The sequence below is a fragment of the Rhinichthys klamathensis genome, unplaced genomic scaffold, assembly GCF_029890125.1.
Source record: "Rhinichthys klamathensis goyatoka isolate OS25496 unplaced genomic scaffold, OSU_Roscu_1.1 h1tg000036l_1, whole genome shotgun sequence".
Classification (NCBI taxonomy): domain Eukaryota; kingdom Metazoa; phylum Chordata; class Actinopteri; order Cypriniformes; family Leuciscidae; genus Rhinichthys; species Rhinichthys klamathensis.
Genome location: NW_026606584.1, coordinates 8768546 through 8785630, shown reverse-complemented (window position 1 = coordinate 8785630; position 17085 = coordinate 8768546).

Sequence of the window (17085 nt, the reverse complement as noted above, 5' to 3'; positions counted from 1 at the left end):
AGAGTCCAGGGCTTGAAGGCTTGAGGTGGAGATGAGGGATCCACAGACCAAAGTGGAGCTGGAAACTTGGAAACCCAAGGCGGATCCGAGCACCAGGGTAGAACCACTGGAGGAGCCGAGGGGCTGAAGGGAGACAGCAGAGGCGAGCCCGAGGAACTGGATGTCTTTGTCAGAGGAGAAGGGAGAGAGAGGCTAGGCGTGACCATTCACGACAAAGGAGACTTGAAGCTGAGCAGAGCCAATGAAGACGAAGCCGACTTGGAGTTGATCGGTTTCAATGGCATTGAAGATAAATTGGGCTGGGCTGAACCAGCAGAGACGAAGATTACTTGGGACTAGACGGGACTAGCGGAGACTGTAGATCTTGTAACATTATATAATCTAGCTCATCCAATATTAATTCAGTGGGAATCCAGCTTATTTCACACTCCTCCTTATATCGGACATAACCTTCCATCCTTCTTGGGAACTATGAAGTAGTTCTACCGACTGTAGAACCCGGACTCCCTGTCTGGTGGGGGAACACGTTCTACAGCCTCCTTACCAAAAGGGAGTGAACTTCCTGTTCCAACACCCGACCCTGCTCTGGGTCTACTGCAGTCCAGACCACCCCATTGAGCTTCGGTGGGCGGACCCCGAATTGAAACCTGTACCCTATTTATACAGTGCACAGGACCCATGGATATACATTGGGGAGACATCGCCATGTCTCGACAAATTTTACCAAGGGAACCCCCGGGGCTGGTCTCGGGTTTTTTTCGAGCGCCGTTCTTGATACCTGAAGCTGAAGACTGGCAGGGAATATTCGAAAATGATTCTCGATGTGCGGACGTGAGTGCTGCCTGGCCACAAGCCTTTGGGGCGGACACTGCAGCGTGCCTTCGCTGGAAACTGATGTGTCCCGAGAGCACTTGGCGGCGGGATATAGACATCGATTCCTGAGGGCTCCCCAGAGGGGAGGCTCCTTCGGTTTCGTTCTCAATACCCTGAAGCGGAGGACCGGAAGGGAACAATCGAAAACGATTTCCGGTGTGCAGACGCTAGCGCTTCCTGGCTACAAACCTTTGTGATGGACACTGCAGCATGCGTTCGCTGGAAACCGATGTCTCCCGAGCGCACTTCGCAGCGAGATACAATCATTATTATACATTTCAGTGTGTATGAAAACATAAGTAAATGTATATATGATAGAACTACACTTTACATAAAAATACACACGTATTCTCGTGAGATCATGTTGGAAAATACAGCTTGCCATCACAGGAATAAATTACATTTTAAAATATAATAAAATGTAAGCCAGTTATTTTAAATTATAGTTAGATTTTAAAATATTATAGTATTTTCAATCAAACAAATGCAGCTAGTGAACACTTCTTTCTAAAACTTTTGAACGGTAGTGTACGTTCTTGTGTTTCATGAAGCAATGCCTTAGTTCCACAATGTACAGTAAAGACTCGTTTGGGGGGTTATTTTCTTTACTTAAAACTGGGTTCCGATTTAATTCATCTCTCATCCGTGAAACCACGACACTATTATTAAGTTTGTAGAGATCTGCATTCTGTGTTTGTCTAGCAGTAATGAGTTTGGTGATGCCAACAAAATGCCCTCTCATCACATGCTGTGTGAAGAAGACCCACAACTGAAAAAATCTCAAGGAGGAGAAAAAGAGGTAGAAGATAAAATAAGACCGTCACACCACCCAGACCGGATGTTTCACTAAAGCAGAATCAGGAACTTGCTTTCTCTGTCATATCCCAGAGGAAGTACAAGAGGATGAAGCCAACATGAGTCACCCTTACACCTATCACTCCCCGCAATCAAAGCTCCCATTACAGTGTGTGCCAAAGTAGCTAAATGAATCTTCTCCTTTGATTAATAGCATCAATAAACACTGGTGTCTCTTCCATCCAGGCTGAATAAGACGGCAGAGAATTTGGATTTGAATTCAGGCTCCCCCTCATTTTAATAATATTACCAGCAACCCAAAATTATTTAATGCATTCATGAGCATGGAGGTGATATTTGGAGCTGGCTTGACCACGCATGTCCTAATACAAGGAAGTGAGACTCTCCGGATGAGGAAAACATTGCCTGGTAGGAGATAATTAGCTCTCATGGCTTGACAAATGGGCTGATACCTATGTGCATACATGGCTAAGATGGCCGTATATGGTGTCTTCATTAATAGACTTGGTGTGGCGTCTCCCATTGTAATATATATAAATATTTATCGGTCCACCTCCTGAGCGGAGACCAGCTATCATACCTGACAGAACACACAAATACGAATTACACCCCAAGAAGAAAGGAAAAACGGAGCGTAGGATTCATACGAGCAAACTGGAAACTGGGGCACCTGAAGGGAAATTTAAAGAGAAATGTTATTTATGTGTATTTTCCTTTAATTTCTAGGGTGGAGAGGTTTGCCTTTTGTACGTACACAACAAAGGAAAGGACAACATTTAACTTTACATGTGTGTCAATAAACCATGCTTTGAGAGTGCCAGTAAGGCCTACATGGGTTTTTTGTCAAATTTGAACAGAAAAAAAATGCATTAATTCATTTGATCATTTTTATTATTAGAAATAATACAACTTGAAACTTTAAAATCTCTTTGTTAGGTTGTAAGATACAATGGTTTACACACACACACACACACATATATATTAGACACACTATATATATATATATGTGTGTGTGTGTGTGTATAAACCATTGTACGTACATATGGAATTAACATTAGGTAACATAAATCCATAACTTACAATGTATCAGAGAAAACAGTATTGTAAACCTATATTGTAACCCTAAAGATTTTGCAAGTAAATAATAATAATGTGTATATACAGTATAATACATTTTATAATTATTATTATTATTATTATTATTATTATTCACTTGCAAACTTGTTAACTCACCTTTTATCTTAAGTTAACTCGATAATGTTAACATTGATTCAAAGTGATTGTCCAATAATGTCAACACATCCATGTCTATAGAAATGAATAACTTTTTCAGAGATAAAGAAGATAAGCATCCTCAGATGCTGCTTATAAACAAAGTAACATCAAATCTGACTGTAAAGCCAAAGTAATATGGCTCTTTGAGTTTTTCTAAGCGATATATTTTATATTTATATGTATACAAGATCCAAGTGAAGTGTGACTAGCAGTGGATCGGAGATAGATGATTTAGATGGTTTAGAATAATGCGGTTTATGAAGGATATTTTTGCTAAAGCTGTATAATCACTCTCTGTTGGCACTGTATGTGTGTGCACCATCAGAACTGTAGAGCTCATTAGGATGACTATAAAGCGCAAATACTATAATATTTACAGTAATCCCGTTGTAACTGGTTAAGTCGCTTTAGTGTGCTTGGTGGATGATTGTTGGCAATGCTTCATATTCATGCTGTTTTAGAGTAAAGTCCTCTTAGGTTAGATCTAATGGCTTTAATGTGATGTTACCCTATGCTTTATTTTATCAGAATTCATATTCACATTGGAGTGTATTGAATTGGATACAGTATTTGGGTCAAAGGCATGAACATGTTTTTATTTTTTATTTTTTTTTTTTTTTATCTAAAATATATGAAATGCAATTTATACATATATGACTTGAATACATGTCTGATGATGAGTGTGTGTGTGTGTTATTTTTTAATTAGGGTATTCAGGGGCATAAAGTAAAAAAACAACTGTGATCAATCAAATTACTTTAATCAAATTAAAGTAATAGTGGCCCATATACGCAGAAACATGCAGAAAAAAAAAATAATATCATAGAAAAGACTCCTTCAGACCCATGACTGTACCAAAGCAAGATTAGTTCAAGTTGTAAAAATGTCATGTGGTGTGGTTCTCAAGAAAGTTAATGATATTTGTAAATACATAAATAAATACTTTTTAAACGTAATATATTTGTAAAACTTTTTATAAAGATGCGTACACTCGGATGTATTCAATGTGTAAGGAATTTTTTTTTTGCTACTTACATTATTTAATTGGTACACCAACATTTTTTAGTCATCAAATTTGAAATTTTCATGAAAACAGTATAAAACCTTTTTCAAAACCACTTGAAACACGAATACAGAATTTCTAAAGCATGACTTGTGCCAAGCTTTTAAACTACATATCTGGAAGATTTTTCAGAATAATTTGTCATTGACCCATTTGTGTTTACAAAAAAAAAAAAAAAAAATCCTACAATTAAATTGTCTGATTTACTGTAATTTTTTGTTTAAAATTCTAACAAAAACATGCACGACCATTAATATGGAGGTTGAGTTTGAGGGTTATGCCTTCACAATTAGAGCTTCTTCTGTGGAGAAACATTCAGTCGCAGATCAAATTAAAGCTGTTGAAAGAAATAAAAGTAGATCATGTTTAAATTGCTTTCAATTATCTTTGATCACCCACAAATGAAAGGCAAGAAAAATTACCTTGAATTCATTACCTTAGCTTTTCCATTAATTACTTACACTCTTTAAACTCGGAACTCATTAAAAGGTGTGTGTGTGTGTGTGTGTGTGTGTGTGTGTGTTGCTCTGTTGCCTAAATTAATTTAGATATTTGAAATTACCTTTCTAGTTATAATCTCATATACTGAAAAAAAAAACATTAACAAACACAGCAAAGTAAAATCCATCAGTGTGTTATTAATGTTCCGATGACGGTGAGATGCTGCTAAACCTGCTTCATTCTCCACATCACTTCCCCTCATTCATTCTGCAGGGTGTAATTCTATTTATAAATGAACATCTTATTAAAATAAGACAAGAAATATTAGCCTCTGTTCCCTGGATTGGACACAAAGAAACAAAATGAGCCATCTAACCCATAGTGACATTTACAAATTACCTGTTAATTTCAACTGAGGTGAAGGATGACAGCACTGAGCTGCTGTGACAGAACAGGAACTCAAGGAGTGACAATCAGGTCTGTCATGTCCAAGAATCCCAGCCGTCTTCGTCAAACGTGCCCATGCTCAATTCCCATTTTACCTTGCAACATGCAGACTACTGCCTTTCTGTCCTCTTGTGGAGACAGGACTGCATTGTTTTCTAAAGGAAGCCAAGCAATCAAAAATCAAAATTCAGTGAGCCTTGGCATTTGGCTGCTTGTGGCTACCATGTGTGACAGCGTGTGAGTGTTTCCATACTATGACGGAGCCAAATTCTGGCTCTGACGTGTATTCTCATATCCAGTCCTCTGGCCCGGTCTGACTCTGCTTAGAGTAGTGCTGAGGTGAAATGATGAATAGTTACAATCAGTCTTGTTTTAGCAGCCGGAGCTCCAGAGGATAGCAGCCTCTTTGCAAAAGATGGAGAAATGAGAGAGAGGGCACTCTATGGTGGTTTCGCAAATCCAAGGTGAGGTTGTCGAATTAATGCAGTGTCACCTTGCCTCTTCCTGTCTCCATTGATAAATAGCCCCCCCCACCCCATATGCACCTGGTGGGCAGCCTTACACAAACCTATTTGAAATTAAGCATTTAAAAAGAAACAGTGTATTTGGAGACAAAACACACAATATCCCAGCATGCCCCTCCCATTTTCTTCTCTCCCCATTCTGGAACACACACATCAGGGAATAGGAAAAGCTTGCCAGCCAGGTGACATTTGAATTGAATGCTTCCGTAATGGATGCCATCATCCACTGACCTCCATTTAGCTGGAGGAACTGTACCAGCAACGCTTTTTCGTTCAGGTCACACTCAAGCAGAGGACAACATGTCGTAATACCTACATTTGCACGCTACTGAGTAGAACATGAGGACTTAGGATGGGGGAAACGAGACATGAAAAGTGTGAGAACACATGATGAGCAGTGTAAGTTGTTGTTGTCATTGAATTAGAGCAGTGGTTCTCTTCAAGGCCCCAAATATAAAACTGAAATCTCTCATTTGTGTGATTACTTTTATGATTCAGAAATTTCATTTCCAACATCAACTTTATTTTCTTCAATAAAAACAAAAGGGGAAATTTAAAGGTAGTATTTTAAAAAGATATTTATATATATATATAGCTACACTTTTAAAACTTTTAGACAAGGTTTTTTCAAGCCATCATTTGTCTCAATCTATACATATGACTATTTTAAATGTTATTATAATTATTAAGTCATATAATTTTAAAGTAATTTTCGGCCCACTTGGAAGTTTGCTCAGGCAAACTACTGAATTAGAGTTATTCCCTTTAACAGCCAAACATGAAAGAATATGATAAATTGGGCTGTGAGATGATCTTGTCATCATGGCTGGTTTCACTGGTTTTGGGTCTCTGTGATGTTTATTGCCATGTGACTTGTTTAGGGGATCGTGCAGTCAGGCGGGCTCTGAGAGAGAAGAGGGAGGCCTGGCCCGGTCATTAAGAGCTTTGTGCTATGTTGGCCCTGAAGGTCACACTGCTCTCTAATGATGTGTCCTTGGTGCCAGTGCATGGATGGGACGCCGTGGGGTCAGCAACTCCTCTGCAATCTAACCACTCATGTCTGCGGTGTCCTGTGTCCACAGCTCCACACTGACCTCCTTCCAGAGCACTGGTCTCAGGCTCTTCTCCCAAACGCCACTCGTCGGGGGGAAACTAATGAGAGAGAGGCTGGAGCACGGGCCCTAATGGGCCTCAGTGTTCTAGCTTCAGGCAGGGCAACTGAAAATGAGCATTTAACCACAGCCAGAGTAATTGAAAAAATGACAAGCCGTACAAACACGGTGCAGCGCAGTGCCACACAATCACGCTCTTGTACAGTGCTAGCTGCAAATTATTCTGATTATTGCCATCTCCTGATTGCCGTCGATCCTCTCTCTCAATCCCTTTCTTTCATCTCCTTCTATTGCAGGGGATAAAAATGAAGAGGGCCTGTTAGATAGGGATACAGATCCGAATCAAGCAAATTGAATCAGACTGTGGTGCACAGGGAGCTTAGAGAGAGCATTTAGATTGTGGTAAATGCCTCAAAGTGACACGTGCGGCAGAAATCTCCCAAAAAGCACCAAACCTGACCCATTCCACCAGGTACTCCCAGAGCGACACATTCCTCGATCCCGTTTTCATCTGCCTTTCATCTTTACGCCTTACAGTATATCAAAGTGGACTTGAGCTGTTGTGCTGTTTTCCACATGTTTAACTTTGCTCACAGCTCCACCTGCTTGTCATTTATTGATACTGACTCACTCCAAGCCCAAGTCAATGTGTCCTCTGAAGTTATTAGGGTAGACAGGATGGATCAGCAATGCTGGCCTTAAATAAATCAACTGAACTTCAGGATATTTCACAAAGTGCATACAACATATAGTCAGCTGACCTTAAATCCTGATTATAATTTTTTTACGGGAAACCACTTTTGGTGTGGATTTACTTGATGCCAGAGCTAATATTATCTCAACATCAGCACAAGAGATTCATACGGTTATTAAAATCATCATCATCTGATTGGATGAGCCACTTGCCTAATGCCTAATGAGGTTGTGATCATTTCATGTTCAGGCTGAAGGATAATGGACGCATAAGTCTAATAAAACGTCATCTCTAGAGTGCTAAGGGCACCAGCTCAAATCCCTGTGCACAAGGTAAAACAATAATGCTCATGATACCGAAATGAAATTGACATGACCTTGCTTAACCCCAAAATCAACAATCCTTGGACACCAGCCTGCCCTTCAAGCCCATGGCTTCATCTCTCCAATGAATTCTTTCCTGATTAAAGTATCCAACCCAAGGATGAAACTTCTCATGTCCATTTAGAATCTTATGCTGGTCATTTGCAAGAACACAATCCTGCTTCTCATTTCTGAGAATCCTGCTGAGTTCTGTAATTGAGAGGACTTAGTTCCAGTTGATGATGTGGGTCACTCTCCTGGTTTATAATCATGAAAATGACTTTCCAAAACCATCAATGACTTTACGAAGAACTCTGTTTATGCAAAAGAAGAAAAAATAATTACCTCAGCAGTTAATGTGGGACCCTTACATTTCACACCTAGCTGCAAATCCCACCTTTCAACAGTCAACTTTTCCCCCCTCCTCTCGTCGGCTCAATACAAAGAGCCCTTGTTTTGCTGCCAGACAGAAAACTGAGTTCTGTAAGCAGCTCTGTGGTGAAACAGGTGTAGTTTGGATCTCTTTCGGTTCCCACTCATTGCGTATGTGCCTTCTTTAGCAGGATGGGAAGGACGATGGCATGCTGACTGGGCCGTCTAATTTGAGCGTCCGAAACAGAAAACTTTAAATTATAATTTCGCCAGAGTGTGAGAGGGCATCTGCGGCTCTCTTAATTTGAAGCAGTCTGCGGATGCGAATTTGAATTAATAATCCAGAAAATTGATACTACCTCTCACTGCATGAGTTCCAGTATTGACTTTCCCTTTCTCTGCCCTCTGCCTTCTGTTTCCCTCTCTCGCTCTCTCGCTCTCCTCTCAGCCTCTGCGGGGTCTTCATTACCACAAGATATAGACGTAGCTCTGTTAAGCCCGCCGAGGCTGGGCGCTCTAATGAGGGGTAGACTCATCATGCCGGGCACCAGTTCACTGCTCTCAGGCAAACTTACTGCCACCAAAATTCTTTTAATATTCTGAAGAATGTAGAGTACTACGGTTGCCAGGGAAACCAGAGGTCACATGGTCACAAAGGTCCGGGGCTTCCAGTTGAGTAGCCAGAATGCCTCTGATGATGATTTATTCAAACTTAGTTCAAAATCTGCAATCCCCCAACTCCCCCCACCCCGTTCTCCTCCCATTCCCACTTCATTGCCTTAATGTAGCCAGACCCTCATTCATAACTGTCAAGAACCTATCCATCTGGACTGTGGCTTATTTAGTCCAATAATTTTACATAAAATGCATTTTCCACAGTAAAAGGGAGTAAGTAAGAGAGAAAGAGAGGAAAAGGTGACGATTGCGCTTAGTTTGACTCGGAGATAATGATTTTAGGGGAAAGAGGGGTGATAATCTGTAAGTGATCCACCCTTACAGAGGTTTTCTGCAGATCTCAGGCAGCACTGAGGAGGCCTGACCCTGTGTTTGAGTCCTGACCTTAGAGCTGAGAGTGCAGGTTGACAGGACAATAGACAGAGGAACAGAGCCAGAGCCATGCAGTATTGATAAAGTGTTGAAACACAAAGTATGTGGAGCAAATCATCCCCTGTAGATCTCAGTGCTGCTAATAACTTATATATGAAGACTATAGTTTGAATGAATAGTTCAATGAAAACATCGAATTCTACCATTATTTACATTAGCTGTTTTTTTTTTCCTTGGACCGTAGTAGTAGATCGTTTTGAAGAATCTAAACAACTTCCACAGTACAACAAACTACGTCTGTCAAGCTCCTAACAGGACATCAAATACTATACAATAACCAACAATATTTATGTTCATAAAATTATCAAATGAAAAAGTTGGCCATGTATTCTGAAGTCATTCAAAATGGGGCTTCAGCTTCAGTGACACCAAACCAACGTTTTTCGTGAATGTATTAATGTACGTGATTCCAACGTGCCATTGGTTTTCGCAATATGGGATATCAGTGAAAACCAGCTCATTCGAGTCTGAGTGGAAACTGAGACTGGAAAAGGGTCGAGTTCAAGTCAAGACTGAGTCCACATGCTACTGAGTCCATGACAATGACCAAGACCCTATTGTCATGGTCTTGGTCTTGGTCCTTGAGTCTTGACTCAGACTCTGCCCTTTTCTGATCTCTATTTTGTATTGAACACGGCCCTTGACTCTATATGGACTACTGACTCTCTTGGTCTCTACAATGCTGTGGGATAGACACAAGCTTTGTGGATTTTTAGTGTATAACAATTTTAATATTTTACTTACACAAACCAATTATAAAGCTTCACAAGACTTACTGTACAGCGCAGTCATAAATTATACTTTGGGGCAAGAGCATAATGGTTCTTCAAAACTACTGTCCTTTTGTGTTCAACTAAAAACAACAATAAAACGTCATGAGGGTGAGCAAATAACACCACAATTTAAATTTTGCTTTTAATTTCAACTTTTATTTTAAAACAGGGGATTATTATTCAGAAAGACAACCATATATAATATTCCAGTCCATATTACATGCATATTAGTTTTCGTTTTCAATATCTCATTCATATCTAATATGCAGTTATGCATCTATCAATGTGTCTGACTTCATTATCATCAGTGTGTGTTTTATGAGTGAGCGTGTGTGGTCGTGTTGGTGGGTGTTTTTAGGGGTGGGTGGAGTGGTACTCCTGATGGGTAAAATTAGAGCATCTGCCCCTCTGTGGGAGGCTGTCCCAGGGAAGGAGGATGGCTTTGAGCTTAGACAGCAAAAGAGAGAGCCAGGGTAACTGTCCTGTGGAGCAACCATAATGCCAAGCAAAGTGGTGTTAATGCACACACACACATACATACAGACAGGCAGTCATCACTGAATCTTAACAATCCTATGAAGTACCTAATGCTGCCTTCACGTGCTATCGGAAATGTCCTACTTCCCATTTGTTGTGATTATGAGCCTGTCGCATTCAAGTGCTTTCTTGTTAGAAAGAATAGGGATCATGGAGAACACTGTCCCCTATTTATTGGGGAAATCTTATTAAAACCAAAATGTACGTGTTATTGACAATTCTGGAATTTCGGTCAAATACATGATATTTTAATTGTCTATAAAAACTTACAATATCTTTCAAATGGTTATTCATATATTTAAATATGCACTACTTTAACAACAATACAAGGCAAAGTTAGCCTGGCTCCGCCCTACGTACTTCCGCTCAATTTTAATTTTCCTTCAGTACTACGTTTGGGATTGTGCTGTATTCTTTGGTTTTCTCCGGTCATTTTTTTACCGGGCAAATCAGCGAACAGAGGGAGTGGCTGAGAACGATGACGTTGTGCGCTAGTTTGAGTCGTCATACGTCACGACCAAACGTTAGTGATTGGTTATGGCAGATCCAGAGTGACTCTGGGCAGATCCAATAGTTTTAGACTTCAACAGAGTACCCGCCTACAAAGAAGTTAATGCTTGTCAATGGAGCGATGCCAGACTCTATGTACAAATGAAATGTATGAGAGTCTGGTGGGACCAGGCTAAGGCAATGTAGCTGTTGTGGAAAAATTTAGGGCACACCCAACTCGGAAACTCGGGTATCAAAATTATCTCTGAGTTTCCCAGTTGTAAATATGACTTGAGAGGGCATTCATGTCCAATTTCTGACTAGGAAACTCATGTTTACAATAATTCTGATAGCACGTGAAGGCAGCATTAAAGACAGTTCTTCTTCTAGTACTGACATAGTCTTTTTTTGGGTGGGACACACTGAAGTGCTCTTTGTTATGTTTTGTGTATTTCAAATAGACATCAGTTATGTCACAGCCATGAAACATGATTTGCTATAATACATGGGCCCTGTCCCAATCGCTGCCACACGTCAGTGACATAATATCATATAGACTGTCAGGAAGTAGTCCAAATGAGGGCATGCTAGACAAAAGGACAATTCAAGAGCACAATGAATGTAATTGATCGATGGCTATTGCAAGTATTCAAGACTGCAGGTTCTCACAGAGTGCCCCAGTTGGAACAGGACTTACAGTAGCTAGCCTGTTGCTGGTGGTATTAAGGGGAGGGACATCGCACTCAATAGAGCATTCAACTGAATAAAAATGTAGGACAGAATGGTGATTCATGAAAAATTCCTTTCAGTTGTTTTTTTGTCCATAAAATCTGAGGTAAGTTTGTATTAACAATTTGACATTATAACTAATAATAAAGGACAACTTCACATTTGTTCTTTAATTTATATTTTTCAAATTTTTCCTAGATTAGGGAAGGACTGTTACACCAGGGACGATATGTCACGGATTCAACCAACACGCCATCATCACCAGGTCCTTCAGCTCCACCCACTCGTTCACAATCACCGGAATATTAATCTGCCACACCTGTCACACCCTCATCAAGCACCCTTCATAAGCACACTGCACACACTCACCAGTTGTCCGGTCTTGTCAGTCTCTACATGAGAGCTACTTACCCGACTACTCACCTTCATCGTCCTCTTCCAGAGACTTGTTCCATTGTACCAGTTGTCCATATCAGTTGAACCGCTAATACTCATTACTCACCTGTCTGACGATCCAGATCACTACACTCAAAAAAATGCTGGGTTGTTTCTGTAAACAAATTGTTGGGTTGATTGTGCTGGGTCAAAATGCTGGGTTGTTTGGGGCACTGTAAACACATTAATGGGTTGCTCATGCTGGGTAAAATGAGTTGTAAGGGGGTAATTCACAAATAAACAGCTGGTTGGGTTATTTTGACCCAGCAACCGGTTTATTCTTTGCGGAACTTTCTGGATTCTTCACTTCTGACTCGAGGAGGACTTCACTCGGAGGTCGGAGCAGGCAGTGTTTTATGGTAAGTTAATATGTTTACCAATATTTTTAACATTAATAATTTCACTGTTCAGCATACAGTCTTTGATATGGAAGTGCGAGGGGTAGGCTATAACGTATTTATTCTGTAAAACATTAGTAACAGCTAGCCGGTTAGATTTTTTGACAAAATGCCACATTGTAAACCAGCTATCAGCAGCCTTAATGAAATATGTAGTTTAAATTTTAATTTCATCACGTAAATATCGTATTTATTGTGGACGTTTAGTAATTAAAAGTGAGGAAAGCGTTTTGAATGAACCCGCGCACGCGCAGTAGCCTATGTTTATGTCCCTAGGGCTCGTACGTAAAAACTGCGGGAAAAAAGTCTAGTCTGTGTGGAAACTAAAGTCTGCTGGCACATTTAAGAAATTCTCGTCAGAAGAAGCGACGGGGGTAAGTTCCAGCACAGTCTGCGTGTTTCTTCTGTAATGTCTATGTCGGAACCAGGATCGTTTTTACCCAAAAAAATCAAATAATAACTGTATGACGTCGGACGTGCAATCTTTACAAACGGCGACTGAGGCAATGAGAAATAAATCGATTTCATATTAAGCATGTTCTCGCCCTGAACCCATTATAAGTTGTTAGGACCTGAGGTAGGCCTACTAAGAATAATTTAGTACTACTAAGACAGTGGTCATGGATCAAGTGTGCGCGATGTTTGAGGCCAATAAATAGTTTTTGCTATTGTCACAACAGCGCCATTTTAAACACCAGGGCAGAAAAGTCAGAAATGCTACTTTAGAAATATGAATTGTTATATACAGCATACTATTTAAATGATAATGCAACTTTATTATGCTCATATTGTTTAGCTGATGGCTTTGAAGGTCCTGCAAACTCTGCTTCCCCCATCCATCTAACGTTACAGGAGAGGAGGAAAGGGCTTCAGACCCACCACAGAGGCGCAGAGGTCCTTGACATGCAACCTGTAAGTTTGATATGCTTGATAACTATGAAATTAATTTAGGTTTAGAATATTTAAAGGTGCAATCTCTGTTTGCAACATAAAATTGCATTTTTTTTAAATAGATATTTGTTCATTTTTAAAGCTGCAGTCCTTTTTTTGTGTTCAAAATTTACAAAATGTTTATAATGAGCGAATACATCATGAATCCATTTTCCAAATCGTGTTTTTGTCTTATCCTGAATCCCAGACTATTTTAGACTGCTAATTGTCTATTTAGATGTGTAAATATACATTTTGTTTGTTTTTCACATTATTTGGCCATATTTGGTAATGTTTGCAATAAAAAATATATAAATACTTTCACAAAAAACTTGCATGTCAGTTATATTGCAACACTCTAAGTGATTGTGTGTAATCAACAGTTGGGGACCAACATGGATGAATATTTATAAAATGACTGGAGCATCAGGGATGCGTCGAGGGGGACACGTCAGACCGTTGCCATTGTTCCAGGCCACGTCATCGAGACCGAGTCTTTGCTGGAGGCTGGTGATCTTGGTTTCAAAGTTTTATTTTGTTTTTCATGTTAGATACACGAAGCAGTGTATCAAATTAATGGAAAAGAATCGTCCTCTGTCAAATGTGAGGAAAACCCTGTGATATTTAGTCGCATTGTAAATGTTTGTAGCTATTCTTAATAAATCAACACATCTTAATAAATGAAATCATAATCGTATAAGAGTTCAAATTAGTTTCTTATTGACTTTTAAAGGTGCATTGTGTAATACTGTATTTAGGAGGATCTGTTAACAGAAATGCAATATCATATACATAACTATGTTTTCAGTGGTGTATAAAGACCTTACTTAATGAACCGTTATGTTTTTTTTACCTTAGAATGAGTATACATTGTATAATTGTAATAATTGTTTACAAAAAAATATTAAAGATGTATTAAAAATGTAAAAAAATAAAATAAATGATTGAAATCACATATACAGTGGCCTCTCTGGTTTATTGTATTACAGAGACAATCATTATTTTACATTAGTACGGTAATATAAAAAAATATTTGTTACTAATTTTAATAAGGCAATGATACAGGAAATAACCCAGCACATGAGTAAGACTTAACCCAGCAAGATGGTCAATTTCACCCACTGGTTGGGTCAAATGAATGACCCAACAATATGGGTTAAATGGACAAACCCAGCACTTGGGTCAAACCAACCCAGCGCGTGTTCTGTCCTATAGTGACCCAGCGGCGTGGTTAAGGTTGGGTTATTTTTTAACCCTGCATTTTTTAGAGTGTACCCACCTATTAATAAAGAACTGTTACGTTTACCTCTGTGTCTCCTCTCCTGTTTCCTTACAAGATAACACCAGTGATAAGTCTGGTGAAAAATTCTAAGATGGTGTCAATATCATCTCAAAACACTTCTGATACCATCAGCCTATAATCAATAAATTATTATATATATATATATATATATATATTGTGAGATTGTGGGAAGAATGCACATTTTAACAAATTCTTCATATTCTGAACTTTGACATTGTAATATTTTTTCCCAAACTATGTACTTTTAAATAATAGCTTTTTAACATTGATAACACCAAATGTTTACTTTATTAATTCACGTGTTCACACTTACATACAATTAGAGGGAGTAAAGTTTAATGCGTATTTGGAGTGCTGTCCGGGGGGAGGGATCCGAGCTCGGAGTTTGGCCGGAACCCAGAGTACTCCCCCCCCCCGTATGTAAATGGTTAGGACTAGAAGTGTGGAGAAGGGGTGTGGAGGGATGCTGCTAAACTGTCAATGAATTGCGGTGAGACTGCTGAATATATATACACCTCTTATCATTGATTGCTGAGTGCTCTCCACTCATGTTAATTATTTGAAAGTGCTCCTCCCGAACTTTGTTAATAAAACATAATTTCACGAGTTCAGACTTACATACAAGTCTGGCGTGCTGTCCGGGGGGAGGGCTCCAAGCTCGGAGTTCGGCCCGATCCCAGAGTACTCCCCCCAAAAGGATAGAGAGCAGAGGACAGCCGCCAGACTAAAGACCCAAAGAAGTCCCGGGTTGGCAGGCTGGTATCTCGAGAAGGGACCTGGTTGCTTGACCAGGAGGGCCCATGATGGCGGCTCACCGCATCGGACTGACGGGCCTGCTGGCCCGCGAATGGGGAGCAGTTGTAATTTGGAGCGACCAGTTGGGAGAGCTTGCACCTTTCTTGATGGGAGCAGTTCGCAGCAGATCACGGGCGGCAGACTAAGAGGCCCTACCCTCCGACGGTGGAGTGACAATTCCGATCTATGCTTACGGGAGGGTTCTCGCAGCATCCGCTGTGAGACCAATGCTCACTGGACAGGAAGAGAAAACATGAAAGAGGAACATGAGTACTCGAACGGGAAATTTTCTTACTGCGTCCGCTGTGAGACCAAATGCTCGCTGGACGGAAGAGAAAACATAAGTGCTCTACCGGGAAAGTTCTCGTTGCGTCCGCTGTGAGACCAATGCTCGCTGGAAAAAAAGAAAAAACAGGAAGGAGGAACATGAGTACTCGACCGGGAGATTTTCTCACTACGTCCGCTGTGAGACCAAATGCTCGCTGGATGGAAGAGAAAACAAAAGTGCTCTACCGGGAAAGTTCTCGTTGCGTCCGCTGTGAGACCAAATGCTCGCTGGAAGTAAAAGAGAAAACAGGAAAGGGAAAAAACGTGAGTGTTTGACCGAGAGATTTCTCACTGCGTCCCCTGGGAGATCAAATGCTTGCTGGACGTAATATAGAAACCTAAGTGCTCCACCGGAGTGTTCTCACTGCGTCCGCTGTGAGACAAAAAGCTCGCTGGACGGAAAGAGAGATCCCAGGTGGACAACCCAGGGGGTTTTAATCAATGAGGGTTTGGTGGGCTTTTTTAATGTGGAACCGGTTGGTCCTAATATAGCTTTGGAAAGCATCTGAGGACCATCTCCCAAGAGTTTGGATCTGCTTTTGGGAGAGGCCTTTTTAGGCTGCTGAAGTTGCTGCCCCGATACGGAAGGAGTGACTTGAGAAATTCTTTGCTAGAATACCTGACTGTTGGAGAACGGATTTGAGGTGTTTCTGGAACCAAAAGCGTGTCACGGATTTATTGGATTGGTCTATGAACAGGGCTTCCAGAGCAGATTTAGCCTGAGAGTTCTCCATTGCAGATATGCCAGAATGGCTGGTATGGTTGGATTGGCGATGAGAGGTTGAAAATATAGATGAAATTACCTTTTTTGGTTTGGTCGGTCTTACTTTGCTTAATCAAATATGAGATTGTTTCACCATCTAGTACTGATAAGTCTGAGATGGTGGGGTGGATTTTTGGGTCGAATTTGGAAGTGATAGCGAGTTCCGGACATCTAAGAAAACCAAAAAAGGCTAGAATAAACATAGCGTCGAGTGTGCGGGCGGTATTGAGGGGCTGGTAGCCTGTGCGGAGGGCATGAATACATTTGGTGAGAATGTCTAGAGTTATGGGTTGTCTGGTGTCGGGACGGGTGGGCTGGGATCTTTGAATCCCTTTGATCAGGAGGGACGTTTGTGAATTGTTTATCTCGGGGGAGGGAGCGCCGTACATCAATTTATGGAAAAACTGAACGCCGCTCAAGTAACCTTTGATGGACCCGACTTGTAGGCCCTTAACGCTATTAAGGTTTGAAATACATGAGGTGATTGAAAGAAGAGAAAAATCGGGGAACGCCATGTTAT